At 44.5% G+C, this 18814-nt stretch overlaps 1 protein-coding gene across 6 annotated transcripts in view; it reads right to left on the reverse strand.

Annotated features, from left to right (window-relative positions):
- WIPF2 (WAS/WASL interacting protein family member 2) overlaps positions 1–7050 on the reverse strand; it is a 37539-nt gene extending 30489 nt beyond the window's left edge. For 2 of the 6 annotated variants that reach the window (XM_055575944.1, XM_055575948.1), the window contains exon 1: positions 6416–7050. The gene's annotated coding sequence lies outside the window, so the exon portion shown is untranslated. Of the gene's footprint in view, positions 1–6080; positions 6198–6415 lie in introns of those variants that run through there. The other 4 variants (XM_055575946.1, XM_055575943.1, XM_055575947.1 and 1 more) reach the window with 3 other exon arrangements.
- Positions 7051–18814: the final 11764 nt, after the last annotated feature.

The raw sequence follows: 18814 nt of genomic DNA on the forward strand, positions 1-18814 counted from the left end.
GGCCGCCTTCTCAATGAACTAGGGTCAAGCTTCCCATTTGCACTCTTCACTGTACTGTTGGCAACCGTAATTAATTACCCGTTTAATGGATGTTTTCCCCACTAGACCATAACCACCTGAGTGCAAAGGCTGAATCAGTTTTGTTTTCACTGTTGCATCACCAATACCTACCATAGTGCTTGGCACACAGTAGGAACTCAAAAATTGTCAAGGAAATGAATAACAGGGCCCCCAAAAAAGCAGCCTCAGCAATTCTAATTTACCCTACAGATATAATCACACATGCAAAAGGCCAGATATACATAGTTTTTCTCTGGAGCATAGTTTGTAACAGCAAAAGACTGGAAACATTAAATATCTACCAGATAGAGCAGGTGTTACTCTCTTTACTGTTCATATAGAATGACTGATTGCCAAAATAAGTTTTTTAAAAACCATACATAGAATTAGTGTGTGACACTCATTTTAAAAAATGCAAGACACATATATATTTACTTTGTACACATTATCTCTGGAAAGGATGTCAAGAGGACTTACCTGGTGGTCCAGTGGGTTAAGAATCTGCCTGCCAATGCAAGGGATATGAGTTCCATCCCTGGTCTGGGAAGATCCCACATGTCTCTGGACAACTAAGCCCATGCGCCACAACTACTGAAGCCTGAGCATCCTAGAGGCCATTCTCCCCAATAAAAGAAACCACTGGAACATGAATCCCAAGCACTGCAACTAAGAAAAAGCCCACGTGCAGCATAGACCCTACGCAGCCAAAAATAAATAAATAAGACTAAAAAAAGAAAAAAAGGATCTCAAGAAACTGATACTATTAGCTGACTCTGGGAAGACAAACCAGAACGAAGAGTAGACAAGGGTAGAAGGCAGACTGCTCAATGCATACCGTCTTTTTACCTTTCAAATTCTGGGCCATGTGAGTATATTATCTATTTAAGAAAATAATCTTTTTATTATTATTTTCTTAAATAGATATTTATTATTATTTTCTTAAAAGTCCTGTCCTTGTAAGACAGTGGCAGCAAGAGTTTAAATTAATCTCATACCTGAATCTTAAATGACAAACATCCTGCCTACATCTGAGCACTGGGAAGGTGGAAGTGGAAAGAAGGAAAACTCACTCTCCACACGTCTCAGACAGCATGTCCCATAATACATTGTACCCCTTTAGAAAATTCCTTTTTTAAAAAATACCAAATGTTCCAATATGGACATATGGAGACTGTTCCACAGTCAGAGGGTTTATTGGGAGGGAAAAAGAAAGCGACTACTTGATTCAGGCTTTCTATGAGCACAGAGAGCAGGCTGATGAATTCGTATGGAAATATTATCATAAATACCAACTAAAAACACATTACTTTCACTCAGGGGCCTCAATCTAAATGGAGCTTAATATAAATCCATGAAGTTTGAGAAGCTAAAAAATTTTTGAAAACTAATTATTAAATGGGGAGGAGGACATCCCTGGTGGTACAGTGGATAGGAATCTGCCTACCAATAGAGGGGACAAGGATTAACTCCCTGGTCTGGGAAGATTCCACGCTGCAGAACCAGCCCGTGCACCACAACCATAGGGCCTGTGCTCTAGAGCCCCCTAGGAGCCGCAACTGCTGAGCCCACGCTCTAGAGCCCACGCCACAAGCGAAGCCACCGCAATGAGAAGCCTGTGCCCCCAACAAAGAGCAGCCCCTGCTTGCGGCAAGTCGAGAAAGCCCGCGCGCAGCAACAAACACCCAGCACAGACCCCCCGCAAAATTTTTTTTAATGGTGAGGAAATCTACACATGTTCCTTGTTTATACAGATTTGCCACACTTCAAGACACTCTTCAGGAAAGAAAGACCCGAGACTAGATTAAACACAACTCCAATAATCATATTTGTTACCACAATCAAAGCCCTGGACCAGGGTCAAAACCTCTGGATCTGAACCTGCATATCAGAACAGAATCCTCTGGGCTAATGAAGGGAGAAGAAAGGTGAATCCAGGGCCGCCAAAATTTGTTTTGAGGTTCTCTGCAATGTTACAGGGCCACTGCCATATACTGCGAGAAATGATCTTCATAATCCATTCCAAGACCTAATGGAAACACAGTTATCTTCAAATAATCATCTCCTGAAAAACAAAAGTGCATCCACTAAGCAGAACACACTGAAAAGAGCATTTACTAAGTAAAATTAAGTATTTAGGATGGTCATACTAAATTGTTACAACTTTGCCAAGCCTAAATGGCAAGCGAGAAGCTAATTCCTGGCTTCCCTATTTGATAACGTATTTGCCTCCACAGGCATCAGCCAAAATCTTAAGAGAGCTAAGACTGACACAGATATTAGCAAATGCCTTCTTTCCCTACTAACATTGCTTTTCTCCATAAAGCTCTATCCAGTATTTTTAAATACCCTTTGATATTAATACCGAAAAATGCTCATAAGTTTAGTCTGTGGCTCCCTAGGCTCAAAGGCCTGGGAATGAGAGTGAGGTGAAAAAAAGTCAGCAACACTCTCTTCCCCTCAACGCCTTGGACTTTCAAAGCTAGGCAAAGGCAATGATTCTGCATTTAATCACCAGATGAATAAGAAACAGATTTGAATTTAGAAGAAACATAAAGGAGTGTAAGAACATTCAGTAAAGAGTACCGCCTCCATTTCCTTGCAGAGAGGCTCTCAGGATCTGCCAATGAACCTCACTTTGACATGGAACACCCCATCTACTCTAATCCAGGCCACATCCCCCAAGAGACAGTCAACCGGAACTCTGCCAACTTCTGCTCGGGAGCTGTGTGCAGAACAGTAGCAACAAGAGTCTACTTTGAGAAGGAGATCAACAATCACACTCAGGAAGAAAAGAAGTTATTTGGCACAGGGAAGCATGTTGCCAAAATGTTAGTCACAGCTTCAAGGTCCCGGTTTGTGTTTCTGCAACTATTCTCTGCTTTGACAGAGTCCATTCTCTAGCCCAGGAAACCCAGCTCAGCTTCTGTCACCCTCTCCCTCTGAAGCAGTAAAGAATTCTTTCAATTTGGTGGTATCAAACTGTGACACAAACAAGACATCCACCAGAGACTAAAAAGGAGGGGGAAAAAATGTGCAATTTGCTGTTTTCCACTTGGGACTGGTTCCAGCAGAGCAACAGAAACACATGGCAGGATAGGAAAAACGGAAAACCATTATGTGGAAGAAGCAGGTTACACTAAAAGTCCACCCAGAGCCTCCACAGCTTATTTCCAAACCTTCCTAAAAACAAACCAAAAAAACACACTGTAGGCTTAAATGACAGCAAAATATTAAGCAAGTTTTTAACCCTCAAGTAAGTGTACAGACGGGTTACATCCTGATAAGCCCATCATAAACTGAAAATACCATTAAGTCGAAAATACATTTAATACACCTAACCTACAGGACATCATAGCTTAGCTTAGCCTAGCCTACTTTACACATGCTCAGAACATGTACATTAGCCTACAGTTGGGCAAAATCATCTAACACAAAGCCTATTTTACAATAAAGTACAAAATAGCCCTGGTTTTTCCAGTAATCACGTATGGATGTGAGAGTTGGACCATAAAGAAAGCTGAGCGCCGAAGAACTGATGCTTTTGAATTGTGGTGTTGGAGAAGACTCTTGAGAGTCCCTTGGACTGCAAGGAGATCAAAACAGTCAATCCTAAAGGAAATCAATTCTGAATATTCATTGGAAGGACTGATGCTGAAGCGCCAATACTTTGGCCGCCTGATGGGAAGAACTGACTCATTAGAAAAGACCCTGATGCTGGGAAAGACTGAGGGCAGGAGGAGAAGGGGACGACAGAGGATGAGATGATTGGATGGCATCACTGACTGGATGGACATGAGTTTGAGCAAGTTCCGGGAGTTGGTGATGGACCTGGAAGCCTGAACTGAACTGACTGAATAGTTCATGTCATTTACTGAACACTGTACTAAAAGTGAAAAACGGAAAAGTTATATGGGCACAGGATGATTATAAAGTGTATATTGGCTGACTGCAAGCTGCGGCTGTTTGCCTCTGCTCAGCATCATGAGAGCCAAATATTGATAGCTCAGGAAAAGATCAAAATTAAACATTCAAAGCACAGCTTCTACTGAATGCATATCCCTTACACACCACTGTGAAGTTGAAAACTCTAAGTCGAACCATGCTTAGTCAGGGACCATCTCTATGTACTTCATACCTGCAGTCCTTCCTGGGGATGAGTTGCTGAAACAACCTGAACCAGCAGCCCATGATTTTCAGAATTAATTCAGAGCAAAAGGAACAAAGATTCAAGTACACCAGGTTACTCTCCCGCAGAGCCCAAGACACACTTCCCTGGCGGTACAGTGGTAAAGAATCCACCATGCAATGCAGGAAACACGGGTTCAATCCCTGGTCTGGGAAGATTTCACATGCCACAGGGCAACTAAGACCCCGTGCCAAACTAAGCCGGAGAGCTTAAACCACCGAAGCCCACACGACCTTAAAGCCCGCCGAAAGAGCCTCCAGAGCGAGAGGCCCTCGCTCTGCAACCGAAAGCAGCCCCTGCTCGCAGCACCTACAGAAAGCCCATGTGCAGCCAAAAATAAAATAATAAATACACAATTTAAAAAAAAATAATATATCAAAGAGCCTAAGAAATCAAGAAAGAACATCCACCATAAGGAATAGAACTCGTCTCTTCCCTCTTAAAAGCCATCAGTAAAACCTGAAAACCCCACAGTTTTCAACACCTTCCACTTTCCCCTGCATTTCATCTCTGTGCTAACATCACCTAACTAATCAGTACCAACTAAGATAAACACTACTCTGATACCAAGTGTGAAGCCGAGTTAGAAACTGCCCCCTCTTAAGCAAATCCACGTCAGACTTCAGAAATGCCAAGACTTTCAGGAACACGTCTAAGCTAAACAAGTTCACCTATGCACCAAGTGTTTAGAGTATTACACCCAAAGGAAAACCTAGAACAGTCAAGATGTTAAAGGATTAAGAAGAAGCCAAAATTGTCCATGAGCACACTTGTCCCCAGCAACTGGCAAAAAGGGCCTAAGTGACTGAACGAAAGCAAAAGGCTCAACGACCTCCAACTATTTTTTAGTGAATTCTCAAAGAGTTCACGAAGCAAGTGTTTGTCAGGAGTAAAATACTCTGTAGCTAGAAAATAAAATAGTGCATTCTCCCACATTCTCCATCAGTTCTCTCCATCAACCAACCTCTTTCATTTCCAATTCTAACTTCCCCATCCCCGTCTTGACGGCAGCCAATACAGCGTAACACAACAGTATGAAATTTCTGGCTACTAAAAGTTGACAATAAGAAAAGTTTAAAAATTGGACATGTATCAAATCCAAACAAACTCTTCCCAGGCACAAGGCACAAAAAAATGGACAAGGTTGAGAGGAAGAAACTGGGAGCGACGTATCTTCTAAACATCAGTATCTCAGTCTTATTTTCAGGATCCACTTCTTTGCAACCACTTTAAAGATCCCATTTGCTTAACACAATCTTTTAGATGCAGAAAGGGATCAAACCAACATCTCCAATGTGGTGGGGGGGGTGGGGGGAGACAAAAACTGATCTGCCTCGAAGTTACTTACTAAATCCAAAGGAGGGCTAGAACCGTCCTTATTCCCTGAGGTTCTCTTCTGATGTGTAGAGGAAAGAAAAAGTCACCCAAAACATGCAGTAAGTCATTCAGAAACAAACACAGGGCAAAGATAACAGAGTGTAAAGGAAGGTGGATCCTAGGGAGATGGCGGAGGCCAGAATTAAGACTTCACATCATTCCAACCTGAGCCCTCAACTGCAGATCGCGCTCCCTCGCGAACTTCAACATTTATCAATCCAACCTTAAACTCAATTCTGCTTTCTTCTCAACTAACGTTCTCAGATTCCCTCTAATGTAAGCGATTTCCTCAGTTACCCCATAACCAGTGGTTTTCACTCATCAATCCCTAAATATTACAGCGGCCTCCTCATCCGGAACATCCTGTTAATTACCTGTTCCCAACAGGTCCTCCCTCCCCATCTGCCTTTTTGCGCACGGTTACCTCGTTCCTCACCCCAGTCGCCGTCTTACTCACCTCACCCAACCCTTCAGGATCCCTTATTTCCTGTCTCTCAACAACCTTCCTTCCCATCTCACAGTTAGCGCTCGCCCCACACCGATTCCCGACCACTCCTCCCTACTTCGATTCCTCACGCCCCCTCTTCTCCAGGTTCTTTAAACCCAGCCTCCAATCCCCCTCCCCTTAGGTCCCGCCCCCAGGACCCCTCTCCCCCACAGGCCCCTCCTCCAAAGTCCCCTCTCTCCCTTACAGCCCCGCCCCAGTCCCCCCTCCCCCGGCTCGCCCTCCCATTCAGATCCGCAGGTCATTTCAGCGACGGACCCACCCTCCCTGGACCCACTCTTCCCGACCTGGCCGCAGCGGCTCCGGGAGCGACTCCTCCGCCACCTCGGCTCTGGCTCCGTCCAGTCCTGCTTGCCCCGCGGCAAGCTCCCCTTCTCGCCGCCGCCGCCCCTTTTGCCAACCCGGAAATGGATCTGCTCCCACCGTCCCCAGCGTCCGCGAACAAAATGGAGGAGGGGGAGAAAGGAGGAGGGAGCAGAGGGCGAAGAGACGCTACACGCATGCGCACCTGGAGAGCCCGCCCCTTGCCGGTTTACGTAAAGGCGGAAGCTGTCGGTGGCCGCCATCTTGGGAAGGTCGCAAGAATGTTGCTTAGCCGCTGAAAAGCAGGGTTTGCCACTTTGGTTGCAATTGGAATAACCTGGCAAGAGTTGACTAAATAGTGATACCTGAATTCCACACCCAGAGATTCTGATTTAATTGATCTTGTGTGTGGCCAGGCATCGGAACTTTTAAAACTGCGCAGTGATTCTAACATGTTGCTGAAGTGAAGAATTACTGAGCTGAACAGAGTTTCGCATAATATCTTTTTCATCTTTTTTCCGCGTGCTCACGCGCACACACACACCATAAATGTCCTTTCCTAATTTCGAGTTAACGAAGAACCCGCCCCAGGCAAACCTTGCTAGGGCTCAGCAATCAAGCTCCGGTTGTCATGGCAACGGGGAGGCAGGCCCTGCTAACCAGTCACCCGTTACCGTCATCTTAGCTGCTTGACCCGAACACCTGTGAACATCCATCTTCACTTTCCCGGGCCTGGGCTTCCCCAGTTTCCATGGCTGGGGGTTGGTGCTGCAGACTTCCTGCTGTTTGGGTCGGGGGCGGGGGGGTTCCGGGGGAGTGGGGGAAAGGAATCCCGTGCCCTCCCTGGTGCGCCTGCTGTTAGCTCTGCCTCAGCTAAGTATTCCTCCCTAGTCCACCCACAAAAATGCTTTTCCACTGCAAACTCATTGCCTCAAAATGTTCTTTGGGTCTCTCCATCACCTTTATTTACGCTGAATCGGAAGTAAGGAGACAGAATTGGGACTTAGTTCTCATTTCTTACCGTGTGCCCTTGGGCCTCAACTACGCTATCTGTAAAATGGCTCTAATAGTCCCTGTCTCGACTGTTTCATAGGGACTTCCCTCGTAGCTCTGTTGGTAAAGAATCTGCCTGCAATGCAGGAGACCCAGGTTGGATCCCTGGGTCGGGAAGAGCCCCTGGAGAAGGAAATGGCAACCCATTCCAGTATTCTTGGCTGGAGAATCCCATGGACACAGGAGCCTGGCAGGCTACTGTCCATGGGTCGCAAGAGTTGGACACAGCTTAGCGACTAAACCACCAACAACTGTTTCATAGGGTTATTGGAAAGCTAATGAGATGAATGGGAAAGCATGTGATAAACTGTAGGTTGTTATTTTTGTTTTCCTTCTGTTCCGCCATGAGAAGTGCTGGGCACCACCCACTAGTCAAGTAAATGTCACAACATTCATTGAGTACCTGATGTGGGCCAGGCACTGGGCCGCGCAGCAGAAGATGGCTACAGAGGTGACTAAGACAGAGCCTCTGCCCTCAGGGCACTCACTGGATGGTGGGCAGACTGGTGTGTAAACAGCTGGCTGAGATACAAGTAGGCATATGATTAGTGCCATGGGGATATATGGGCAGAGGGACCTCAGACAAGGGAGTGATTACTCGATGCTAGAGAATGGGAGAAGGTTTCATAAATGGTTTTGAATTCAGCCTTGAAGGAGGAGCAGAGTTTTATTACTAATCAGAGAAGGCAGGGAACACATTCCAGGCATAGGGATCAGTAGGTGCAAAGATAAAGATTACATAAGGTTTGTAATCCTGTATGCCTGAAGGTGGAGTGATTGGGCAAGATACATGGTAGATTTAAACTCCCGGCTCTTCAGCCTCATCTCTACTCTGTCCCCTCCCCCGCTCACTATACACTGTGCAGACCTGCTTTCTAGTGCGGTGCACCAGGTGCTTCTTCAAGGCTCTGTTCATCTCTGCTCTTTTCTGCATTTTTCAGGCTTTGCCCAAATACCACAGCTAATGTAAGGCCACCATTCTCTATTACATCACTCCATGATAAGAGCAGCCACTGGGGTGCAATGCAGGAACATCTCAACTAGGCTTGGAGAAATAGGTGTAGGCTTCATAAAGAAAATAATTTTTACCTAAGTAATGCCCGATGGGTAAGTAGGAATTGGCCAGGTGCAGACAGAAGGGAACAGCATTCAGGGCGCAGGAAGAATATACACAAAACAAGAAGCACGGCCCATTCAAAAAACTGAAAGCATTTCCAGGTAGTTAGAGCTAGAACTTATAGGAGAGTCAAGGAATTTGATCCAAAAAGTAGTCATAACATCTGAATTTATCAATACTTGCCATGTGCCAGGCACTGTCAATTATAACATCACATGTCGTAACTCATTTTTCCTCAGGATAACTTTCTGAGGTAGGTATTATTACCTCCATTTTACAGATAAAGAAACTGAGACACAGGAAAGTTAACCATCTTGCCTGAAGACACATACCTATAAAGTAGTAGAAGTATCTCCAGAGTCTCTGCATACCAAATGACCCCGCACACTCCCAGATCCCAGTGTCCTTTTATTATAACAAATATAATTCAACTTTACTATCCCCAAGTGAAATTAACAGAGAATTTAACCTGATTTAAAAAAAAAACAAACATGATTTCAAAAAACAAATCAGGGCTTCCCAGGTGATCCAGTGGTTAAGAATCTGCCTGCCAATGCAGGGCACATGGATTCGGAAAGATTCTACATGCCATTGGGCAACTAACCCTGTGTACCACAACTACTGAACCCACATTCTAGAGCCTGAGAGCTTCAATTACGGAGCCCACAAGCCGCAACTGCTGAAGCTCGCACGCCTAGAACCTGTGCTCACAAGAAAAGCCACTGCAGTGAAAAGCCCGAGTACTGCAACGAAGACCCAGCACAGACCAAAAATAAAATAAATAAATCTTTTTTAAAAATCAATATAAAGCCCTGACTATAAAAAAGAAATAAGAGGAAGGCATTTCAGTCTGTTAACACTCAGGTATCACAACACTGGAAGATGCATAGTGAAGTAGTTAGACGCTTGCACTGATATTTAGAATCACTGAGAATGCGACAGCAACAAATGCAGATGGACCTAAGGGTGTGTGTTGGGCAGTGCTGCCGTTTACAAGGTGATTTTCCCAAATAGTGAACAACTCTTGTTAAAGTTCTGAACAACACAAAACAACAGAGTAGTTACATTCTTTTATGTTTACTTACTTAAGCTTTGACGGGTCTCAGTTGTGGCACGTGGTATCTTCGATTTTCATTGCGGCATGTAAGATTTCTTAGTTGCGGCATGTGGAATCTTCACTTCAGTCATGTCCAACTCTTTGAGACCCCGTGGACTGCAGCCTGCCAGGCTCCACTGTCTGTGAGATTTCCCAGGCAAGAATACTTAAGGGGGTTGCCATTTCCTCCTCTGGGGGATCTTCCCCACCCAGGAACTGAACTCTAGTCTCCTTCAGCTTCTGCATTAGTGCATTGGCAGGCGGATTCTTTACCACTGAGCCACCTGGGAGGTCCTGTTCTGACAATATGACAGACTGAGTACCTTGAAGACCTTCTCCCTAAAAACAACTAAAAATCCTAGATAAAAAATTTTTTAACTCTTAAATGCTTTGATGAAAAACTGAGGAATGTGGGGAGCAAACTAAGTGAAGGCTAAGCTAAACTAAGCTAAGTCACTTCAGTCGTGTCCGACTCTGTGCGACCCCATAGACGGCAGCCCACTAGGCTCCCCCGTCCCTGGGATTCTCCAGGCAAGAACACTGGAGTGGGTTGCCATTTCCTTCTCCAGTGCATGAAAGTGAAAAGTGAAAGTGAAGTCGCTCAGTCGTGTCCGACTCCTAGCGACCCCATGGACTGCAGCCTACCAGGCCCTTCTGTCCATGGGATTTTCCAGGCAAGAGTACTGGAGTGGGGTGCCATTGCCTTCTCCGAAGTGAAGGCAGGGGACATGAAAAGAGGTAAGAGGAATACTGAAGCAGGTTCTTGCTCAGAGGACACTTGCCTAACTACATGAGCTTGAGCTTTTGTCAGTGTCTTCTGGGGAAAGAGAGCATCCCAGGAACTCTTCAGCAGGGATTTTAACAGTAGATTCTCCCTGATAGCTCAGTTGGTAAAGAATCCACCTGCAAGGCGGGAGATCCCGGTTCAATTCCTGGGTCAGGAAGATTCACTGGAGAAGGATAGGCTACCCACTCCAGTATTCTGGCCTGGAGAATTCCATGGACTGTATAGTCCATGGTGTCACAAAGAGTCGGACGTGACTGAGCCACTTTCACTTTCAATCCTTCATATAGATGGGATGCCAAAGGACTACATCCTCATAGTTAAGGTGAACCAGAAATAAACCTGTCCCTTCCTCCCTTGAGGGGCTTCCCTGGAGGCTCAGACGGTAAAGAATCTGCCTGCAATGCAGGAGACCCGGGTTTGATCCCTGGGTGGGCAAGAGCCCCTGGAGGAGGGTATGGCAAGTATTCTTCAGTATTCCACTTCACTATTCTTGCTTGGAGAATTCAATGAACAGAGAAGCCTGATGGGCTACGGTCTGTGGGGTCACAAAGAGTCAGACACAACTGAAGCCACTTAGCACACACTTCCTCCCTTGGTGTAGGGTTAATGAAGATAGATTCCAGGCTCAGATGATAATTAATAGATTTCTCACATAGAAGGTTCAGTAGGACATTGAAAATCACATGGATAATTTTTGGTTGTGCAGAATGGTTCCTTGTATTGCCAAAATCTAGCATCCCTAACCCTGTTCACCGAATACCATAGCACAAACACTGTGATAAAAAAAGTCATCATAGGGAATTCCTTGGAGATTCAGTGGTTAGGACTCTGTGTTCTCACTGTTCAGGGCCACAGATCTATCCCCAGTCAGGGAACTAAGATCCCATAAGTTATGTGGTGCAGCAAAAAACAAACAAACAAAAACAAACAAAAAATTAGCCACCCAAGATTTCCAAGATGCTGCTATAGAGAACCACTGCTCTATGCTACACTGTCAAGTTGCCAGGGACCAGTTTGTGAAGGACTTTATTATCTCTCATGAAAAGTTAGATTTTATCCCAAGGGCAAGAGGAAAACCATGACAAGGTTTGAGTTGAGCAGTGCCATGACCCACTTTGCCTTCTAGAAAGAGCCCTCTGACTAACTGCAGCATGTGCTGTGCTTAGTCGCTCAGTCGTGTCTGACTCTTTACGACCCCACGGACTGCAGCCCTCCAGGCTCCTCTGTCCATGGGATTCTCAAGGCAAGAATACTGGAGTGGGTTGCCATGCCCTCCTCCAGGGGATCTTCCCGACCCAAGGCTCAAACCCAGGTCTTCCACATTGCAGGCAGATTCTTTACCATCTGAGCCACCAGGGACGCTTTGGAGAACTGCAGCATAGAGGATGAATTAGAGGGGGCCGGGCTAAAAGCAAGAATGTTGTAGACGTCTCAGTGAGAGATGATGGATGCCTGCATTGAGTGGCAGCTGGACACAATTGGGCACAAAGACCTTGAAGACAGGGCTGCTTATCTGCAGAGCTCAAGGCCTCGAATCTTAGTTCTCCCCACTACTGAATAGGGTGAGGCTTTGGGCAAGTTACTCAACTTCTACCAGCCTTAGGCTTCCCATCTACAAAGTGAGATAAGGCTAAATGAAGGGACTTCCCTGGTGGTTCAATGGTTAAGAATCTGCCTTCCAATGCAGGGGACACAGGTTAGATCCCTGGTTAGGGAACATGCCATGGGGCAAGTAAGCCAATTCACCACAACTAGAGATCCTACGTGCTGCAAGTACTGAATCCTCGGGCTCTAGAGCCCATGTTCCACAACAAAAGAAGTTCCTGTGTGCTGCAACAAAAACCGGGGATTGGGGGGGTGGGGGGGTGGTGATGGTGGAGAGTGAGACTAAATGGAATGCTCCTGAACCATGTCTGCACTTGGAAACACTCACTAACTGTAAACGTGATCACTATGAGGGTATCAGTGGTAGAGATAGTGAGATGTCATTCTAGAGATATTTATGAAGTGGAATGTGATGGTTGAAGAAGGGGAGAACTCAAAGATGATTCCCAAGTTTCTGGCTTGAGCTCTTTTGTGCAAGTGATGCCAATACTTAGCCAGAGAGTAGAGGAGAAAGAAGAGGGGTTGGGGCAAGGAAAAAAGATTAGGGAGACTAGGTGGGTGAGGGAGGGAAAAGAGGTTCTTTAGGCCACGGGATGTTTGTGTCTGGAATTTAGAAGACCAATCCTAGCAATCTGGGACTCACAAACTGGTTTAGCTAGTCTCCAAGACAGCCCCTAATGACCCAGGACTCCACGTGTTCACTGAATCAGGGCTGGCCTGTGACTGCCTTTAATACAGAAGAAGGAATGCTGTACCAGGCCCATAATTAAGCTTTAGAAAGACCTGGCAGCCTCCAATCTTGTGCATCCACCCTAAACTCCCATGTGAGAAATCAGTTATCCTGTTGTAGAGACCACCCGGAGGGGGCGGCCTCCACATGGAGAGAGAAGACTAGCCATCCTAGCCTTCCACCTGTACCCACTGCGTATGAGATGCGTAAGCCAGCCATCTTGGACATTCCAGCTCCAGTCACCTTCTGACTGCAGCTGACTGAGACACCCCAAGGGGGACAGCAGAACTACCCAGCTGAGTCTCCATTAACTGGAGGGTCATAAGTTTAAAATGGCTTTTAAGTCATTAAGTTTTTGTTTTTTAAAAAACATTTATTTATTTATTTGGCTGTGCCAGGTTTTAGTCATGGCACTTAGTATCTTTGATCTTCACTGTGGCATGAGGGAGCTTTTCTTTAAATAAACTTTATTTATTTGTTTGTTTTTGGCCGTGCTGGGTCTTCACTGCTGCTTGGAGTTTTCTCTATGCAGTGAGCAGAGGCTGTTTCTAGTTGTGGTGCGCCTACTTCTCATTGTGGTGGCTTCTCTTGTTGCAGAGCATGAGCTCTAGGGCACACGGGCTTCAGTAGTTGTGGCTCCCAGGCCCTAGAGCACAGGCTCAGTAGTTGTGGTGCATGGGCTTAGTTGCTCTGTGGCTTAAGGGATCTTCCCAGACCAGGGACCGAACCCATGTCCCCTGCGTTGGCAGTTGGATTAGTGAGCCACCAGGGGAGCCCCAGCATGTGAAATCTTTAGTTGCAGCATGTGGAATCTCGTTCCTCAACAAGGAATTGAACCTAACCTCCTGCATTGGGAGCTCAGAATCTTAGCCGCTGGACCACCAGGGAAGTCTCATAAGCCACTAAGTTTGGAATAGTGTGTTATGCAGCAGCAGATGCTCAAACAGAGATAGACTGATGAAGTCTAAGCCCAGATGTATGGAAGGGAGAGAAGAGGGCTTAGGACAGAACCAAGGAACTCCTCATGCAAGGGCCCAGCTGAGGGAGAAAGCCAACAAGGGAGGCTGAGAAGGATAGGACAGAGGGAAATCCTGAGAGTGTAGTGGCCAGAAGTAGCAATGAGTGTTCAGGAGGGAAGGACCATCAGACACACTGAACGCCAGGAGAGGATGGTAAGTATAAGCATCGCTTGGATTTGGTAAAATGGGAGTCAGTGACCTTAACAAGAACAGTTTCAGTAAGTAATGAGGGCAGAAGTCAGATGTACTGGGTAGAAGAATGACACATTTTGAAGAAGAAAAGGACATTGTTGCTTAGTCACTGAGTCGTATCTAGCCCCATGGACTATATAGTCCACCAGGCTCCTCTGCCCGTGGAATTTTCCAGGTGAGAATACTGGAGTGGATTGCCATCTCATACTCCAGGGGATCTTCCCCACCCAGGGATCAAACCCACATCTCTTGTGTTTCCTGCACTGGCAGGAAGCTTCTTTACCACTGTGCCACCAGGGAAGCCCAGGATACATAGAGCACAAAACCAAACTAGAATTTACACACACATTGACCTGAGAATCTCACAAGCTTAACACTGAGGGGAGAAAGTTGCTGAACATTGTATCTGGTAGGACAGTATTTAAATCAAGTTTGAAAATATGTCAATATAAAAACTCTTAAACTCACTAATAAAAGGACAAATAACCCAACTTTTAAATGGGCAAAGGAGGGACTTCCCTGGTGATCCAGTGGTTAATACTTCACCTTCCAATGCAGGGGGTGCAAGTTCTATCCCTGGTCAGAGAGCTAAGATCCCACATGATTGGAAGCCAAAAAATCAAAACATAAAGCAGAAGCAATATTGTAACAAATTCAATAAAGACTTTAAAAATTGTCCTCATCAAAACAAAAATCTTAAAAAAAAAATGGGCAAAGGGCCTGGCAGTTGGCTGATGACTAGCATTCCGCCACAATCCACGACTACCCAGAATTCGACCTTTTTTGGAAATAAAGTCTTTGCAGATGGAATTAGTTGAGGCCATGCTAGATTAAGATGAAGTCATCCCAGGGACATCCTTAGTGGTCCAGTGGATAAGACTCCAAGCTCCTAGTGCAGGGAGCCAGGTTCAATTCCTGGTTGGGGAACTAAGATCTGACACACTGCAACTAAGCCCATGTGCCACAACTAAGATGAAGTCAAAATAAATACTTTAAAAAAATTTTTTTAATTTAAGTCATCCTGGATTAGGGTGGGCCCTAAAACTAATGACTGGTGTCCTTATAAGAAAAGAGTGTTCAGAGACACTCACAGGGAGAATACCATATGAAGATGGAAACAGAGTTTGGGTGATGTGTCTACAAATCAAGCAAATAAGGTTCCCACAACATGAAGCCATTGTCACCTCTTGAAAGTGTACATTTGAGTGGGGCTTAGTGTAATCACAATGTTGTACACCCATCACTAACATCTAATTGCAGAACATTTTCATCACCCCAAAAGGAACTCTACACGTTAGCAGTCTCTCCCACTTCCACCCTCTTCCCAGCCCCTGGCAACCACTCATCCACTCTCTGTCTCTATGAAACTGCCTATGCTGGAAATTTCATATCAATGGAACCACACAGAATGTGACCTTTTGTGTCTGGCTTCTTTCACTTAGCACATTTTCAAGGTACCCATGTTGCAGCATGTGTTAGCATGTCATTCCTTTTTTATGGCCAAGTAACATTTCATTTTATGAATATACCACATTTTAGTTTACCCGTTCATCTGCTGATGGAATTGTGTTGCTTCTACTTTTTGACTATTGCTAATAATGCTGCTATGAACATTCTTATATAAAGACTTTCTTTTGGGGGTGATGAAAATGTTTTAACTATACTCCCATACAAAATGAAATTTAAAAAACTTATAAAATAAAATGTTCTAAAATTGATTGTGGTGATGGTTGCACAACTACTTATTTTAAATAGTGGCTGTGAATTACATCTCAATAAAACTGCTACTTCCCCCTAAATGCAAAACACTATGCTGTTTTGAGATGTATACATATGTAATGAAAGTTTACAGAAATGCATGAAAATGATATCATGCTCAGAAAAGTAGTGGCCTCTGGGGAGAAAGGAAAAGGATGTGACTGGGGTAGGGTACCAGGGATCTCAGGTGTAGGGTAAGATTTCATTTCTTAAACTGAGTGGAGACCGGTGTTCATTATATGTGTCTTTAAACTTTTTGTATGATTGAAATGTTACACAATACATTTAAAAATAACTTTTGAACAAGAGTGAATGGTTGGGATACACAGGATATTTGCCAGATGCAAAAATCACTGCATACTAACTGCAAAGCGGGGGCAGGGCGGGGAAGGGTATCTTTTTAATGGAGAAATCTGGTAGCGCCTCTTTAACCACAGAGTCAACCTCAGCCACCACTAACAGGGGCCAGATGGACACTATTTGCCTCCTGGTGTAATGCTATTAACAACATCACCTATAAAGTATTCTTCCCTAGAATATTTAAGCTCCAGAAAACCACTAGAACTATACGGTCCAATCTAGGAGCCAATAGTCACTGGTAGCTGTTGATCAATTAAATTGTGATTTAGTCTGCACAGACGTAGAAAACAGGCTTGTGGTTGCCAGGGGAGGTTAGGGTCAGGGAGGGATGGACTGGGAGTTTGGGGTTAGTAGACTATTGTATTGAGAATGGATAAGCAATAAAGTCCTACTATATAGCACAGGGAACTATATTCACTCTTCTGGGATAAACCATAATGGAAAAGAATATTTTTAAAATGTATATATATACGTATAACTGAGTCACTTTGGTGTACAGCAGAAATTGACACAACATTGTAAATCAACTATACTTCACTTAAAAATAAATTTTAAAGTGATTAGTCTGAATCCACATATGCTGCAAGTAAAACTGCACACCAAGTTTCAAAGACTTAATACAAAAAAAGGAAAGTAAAATGTCTCATTAATATGTTTATATTGATTACAAGCTGAAATGACATTATTTTGGATGCAGTGAGTTAAATAAAATATTACAATTAACTTATCTGTTTCTTCTTACTTCTTTAATGTGAGTACTAGAAAAATTTTAATTACCAACATGGCTCACATTATATTTGTATTGGACACTCCTCTCTAGACAGAACCAGTAGCTTAGACTCTACGGAGGGGATGAAGGTAAAAGTAAACAAGAGCCTTGGGGAAACAATCAGACAATTCATGCATTTACAAGATATCTGTCTAGACTGAAAAGTCAATGTCATCTAAAAAAGAAGCTATTCTAGATTAAGAGGCTAATGAGACCTAACAGCCAGATGCAATGCATGGACCTTGATTACATCAGGATTTTTTCCCCTAAATTTTTTTAAAGATTTATTTTTATAAATTTTTATGTATTTATTTATTTATGTTTGGCTGTGCCGGGTCTTCGTTGCTGCCTGCAGGTTTTCACTAGTTGTGGTGAGCGGGGCTACTCTTCATTGCTGTGCACGGGCTTCTCATTTCAGTAGCGTCTCTTGTTGGGGAGCACAGACTCTAGGCCCACAGGCTCAGCAGTTTCGGCACAAGAACTCAGTATTTGCAGCTTGCAGGCTTAGTTGCCTTGCAGCAAGTGGAATCTTCCCAGACCAGGGATCAAACTCATGTCCCCTGCATTGGCAGGTGGACTCAACCACTGGACCACCACGGAAGTCCCTTAAAGATATTTTTGACACAACCTGGGAAAAAATATAGACTGAATATTAGCTGATATCATGGAACTACTGTTGATTTTCTTAGGTGAGATAATGGTGTGGTGGACATGTAAGGCAATGTCCTTATTCTTAGAAGATTCTTACTAAGGCTTTTAAGAATGAAGTGATATTAACATTTGCAACTTACTTTCAAGTAGCTTGGCAAAAGAAAAAGTGTGTGTGTGTGCACGTGTGCATAGAGAGAGAACAAAAGCAAATTTAACAAAATGTTAATTATAGAGTCTAGAAAGTTCTAAGTATTCATTGTACTAATCATTCAACTTTTCTATGTCTGAAATCTTTCTTGATGAAAAGTTGAAGAAACAAGACAAAATAAAATAGGAATGAATGGGGGGACTTCCCTGGTGGTTCATTGGTTAAGAATCCTCCTTGCATGCTTCCCTGGTGGCTCAGTGGTAAAGAATCCAGCTGCTAATGCAGGAGACATGGGTTCAGTCCCTGGTCCGGGAAGATCCCACATGCCTCAGAGCAACTAAGCCCATGCGCCACAACTGTTGACCCTGTGCTCTGCGGCTAAGTCGCTTCAGTCGTGTCCGACTCTGTGCGACCCTATAGACGGCAGCCCACCAGGCTCCCCCGTCCCTGGGATTCTCCAGGCAAGAACACTGGAGTGGGTTGCCATTTCCTTCTCCAATGCATGAAAGGGAAAAGTGAAAGTGAAGCCGCTCAGTTGTGTCCAACTCTTCACGACCCCATGGTCTGCAGCCTACCAGGCTCCTCCATCCATGGGATTTTCCACGCGAGAGTACTGGAGTGGGGTGCCATTGCCTTCTCCAGACCCTGTGCTCTAGGGCCTGGGAACTGAGCCCACGTGCTGTAACTTCTAAAGCCCATGCTCCACAAGAGAAGCCACTGAAATGAGAAGCCCTCACACTGCAACTAGAGAAAAAGCCTGCACAGTAATGAAGACCTATCACAGCCACAAATAAAAATAAATAAAATAAAAATTATTAAAAAAAAAAGAATCCTCCTTGCAATGCAGGGGACTCAGGTTCTATCTCTTGTCAGGGAACTAAGATACGACATGCTTCGAGGCAACTAAAATTGCACGCCACAAATGAACCCACGCTCCACAACTAGAGAGACTTCCTGTCGCAATGAAAGATCCCCCATGATGCAACAAAGATCTCAAGTACCACAAATAAGACCCAATGTAGCCAAATGAATTAAATAAGTAAATAAGTTTTTCTTTAAAAAAAAAAAAATGGGACACGAGGAGGTAGAGACAATCTC

Source organism: Bubalus kerabau, chromosome 4 (genome assembly GCF_029407905.1).
Source record: "Bubalus kerabau isolate K-KA32 ecotype Philippines breed swamp buffalo chromosome 4, PCC_UOA_SB_1v2, whole genome shotgun sequence".
Lineage (NCBI taxonomy): Eukaryota > Metazoa > Chordata > Mammalia > Artiodactyla > Bovidae > Bubalus > Bubalus kerabau.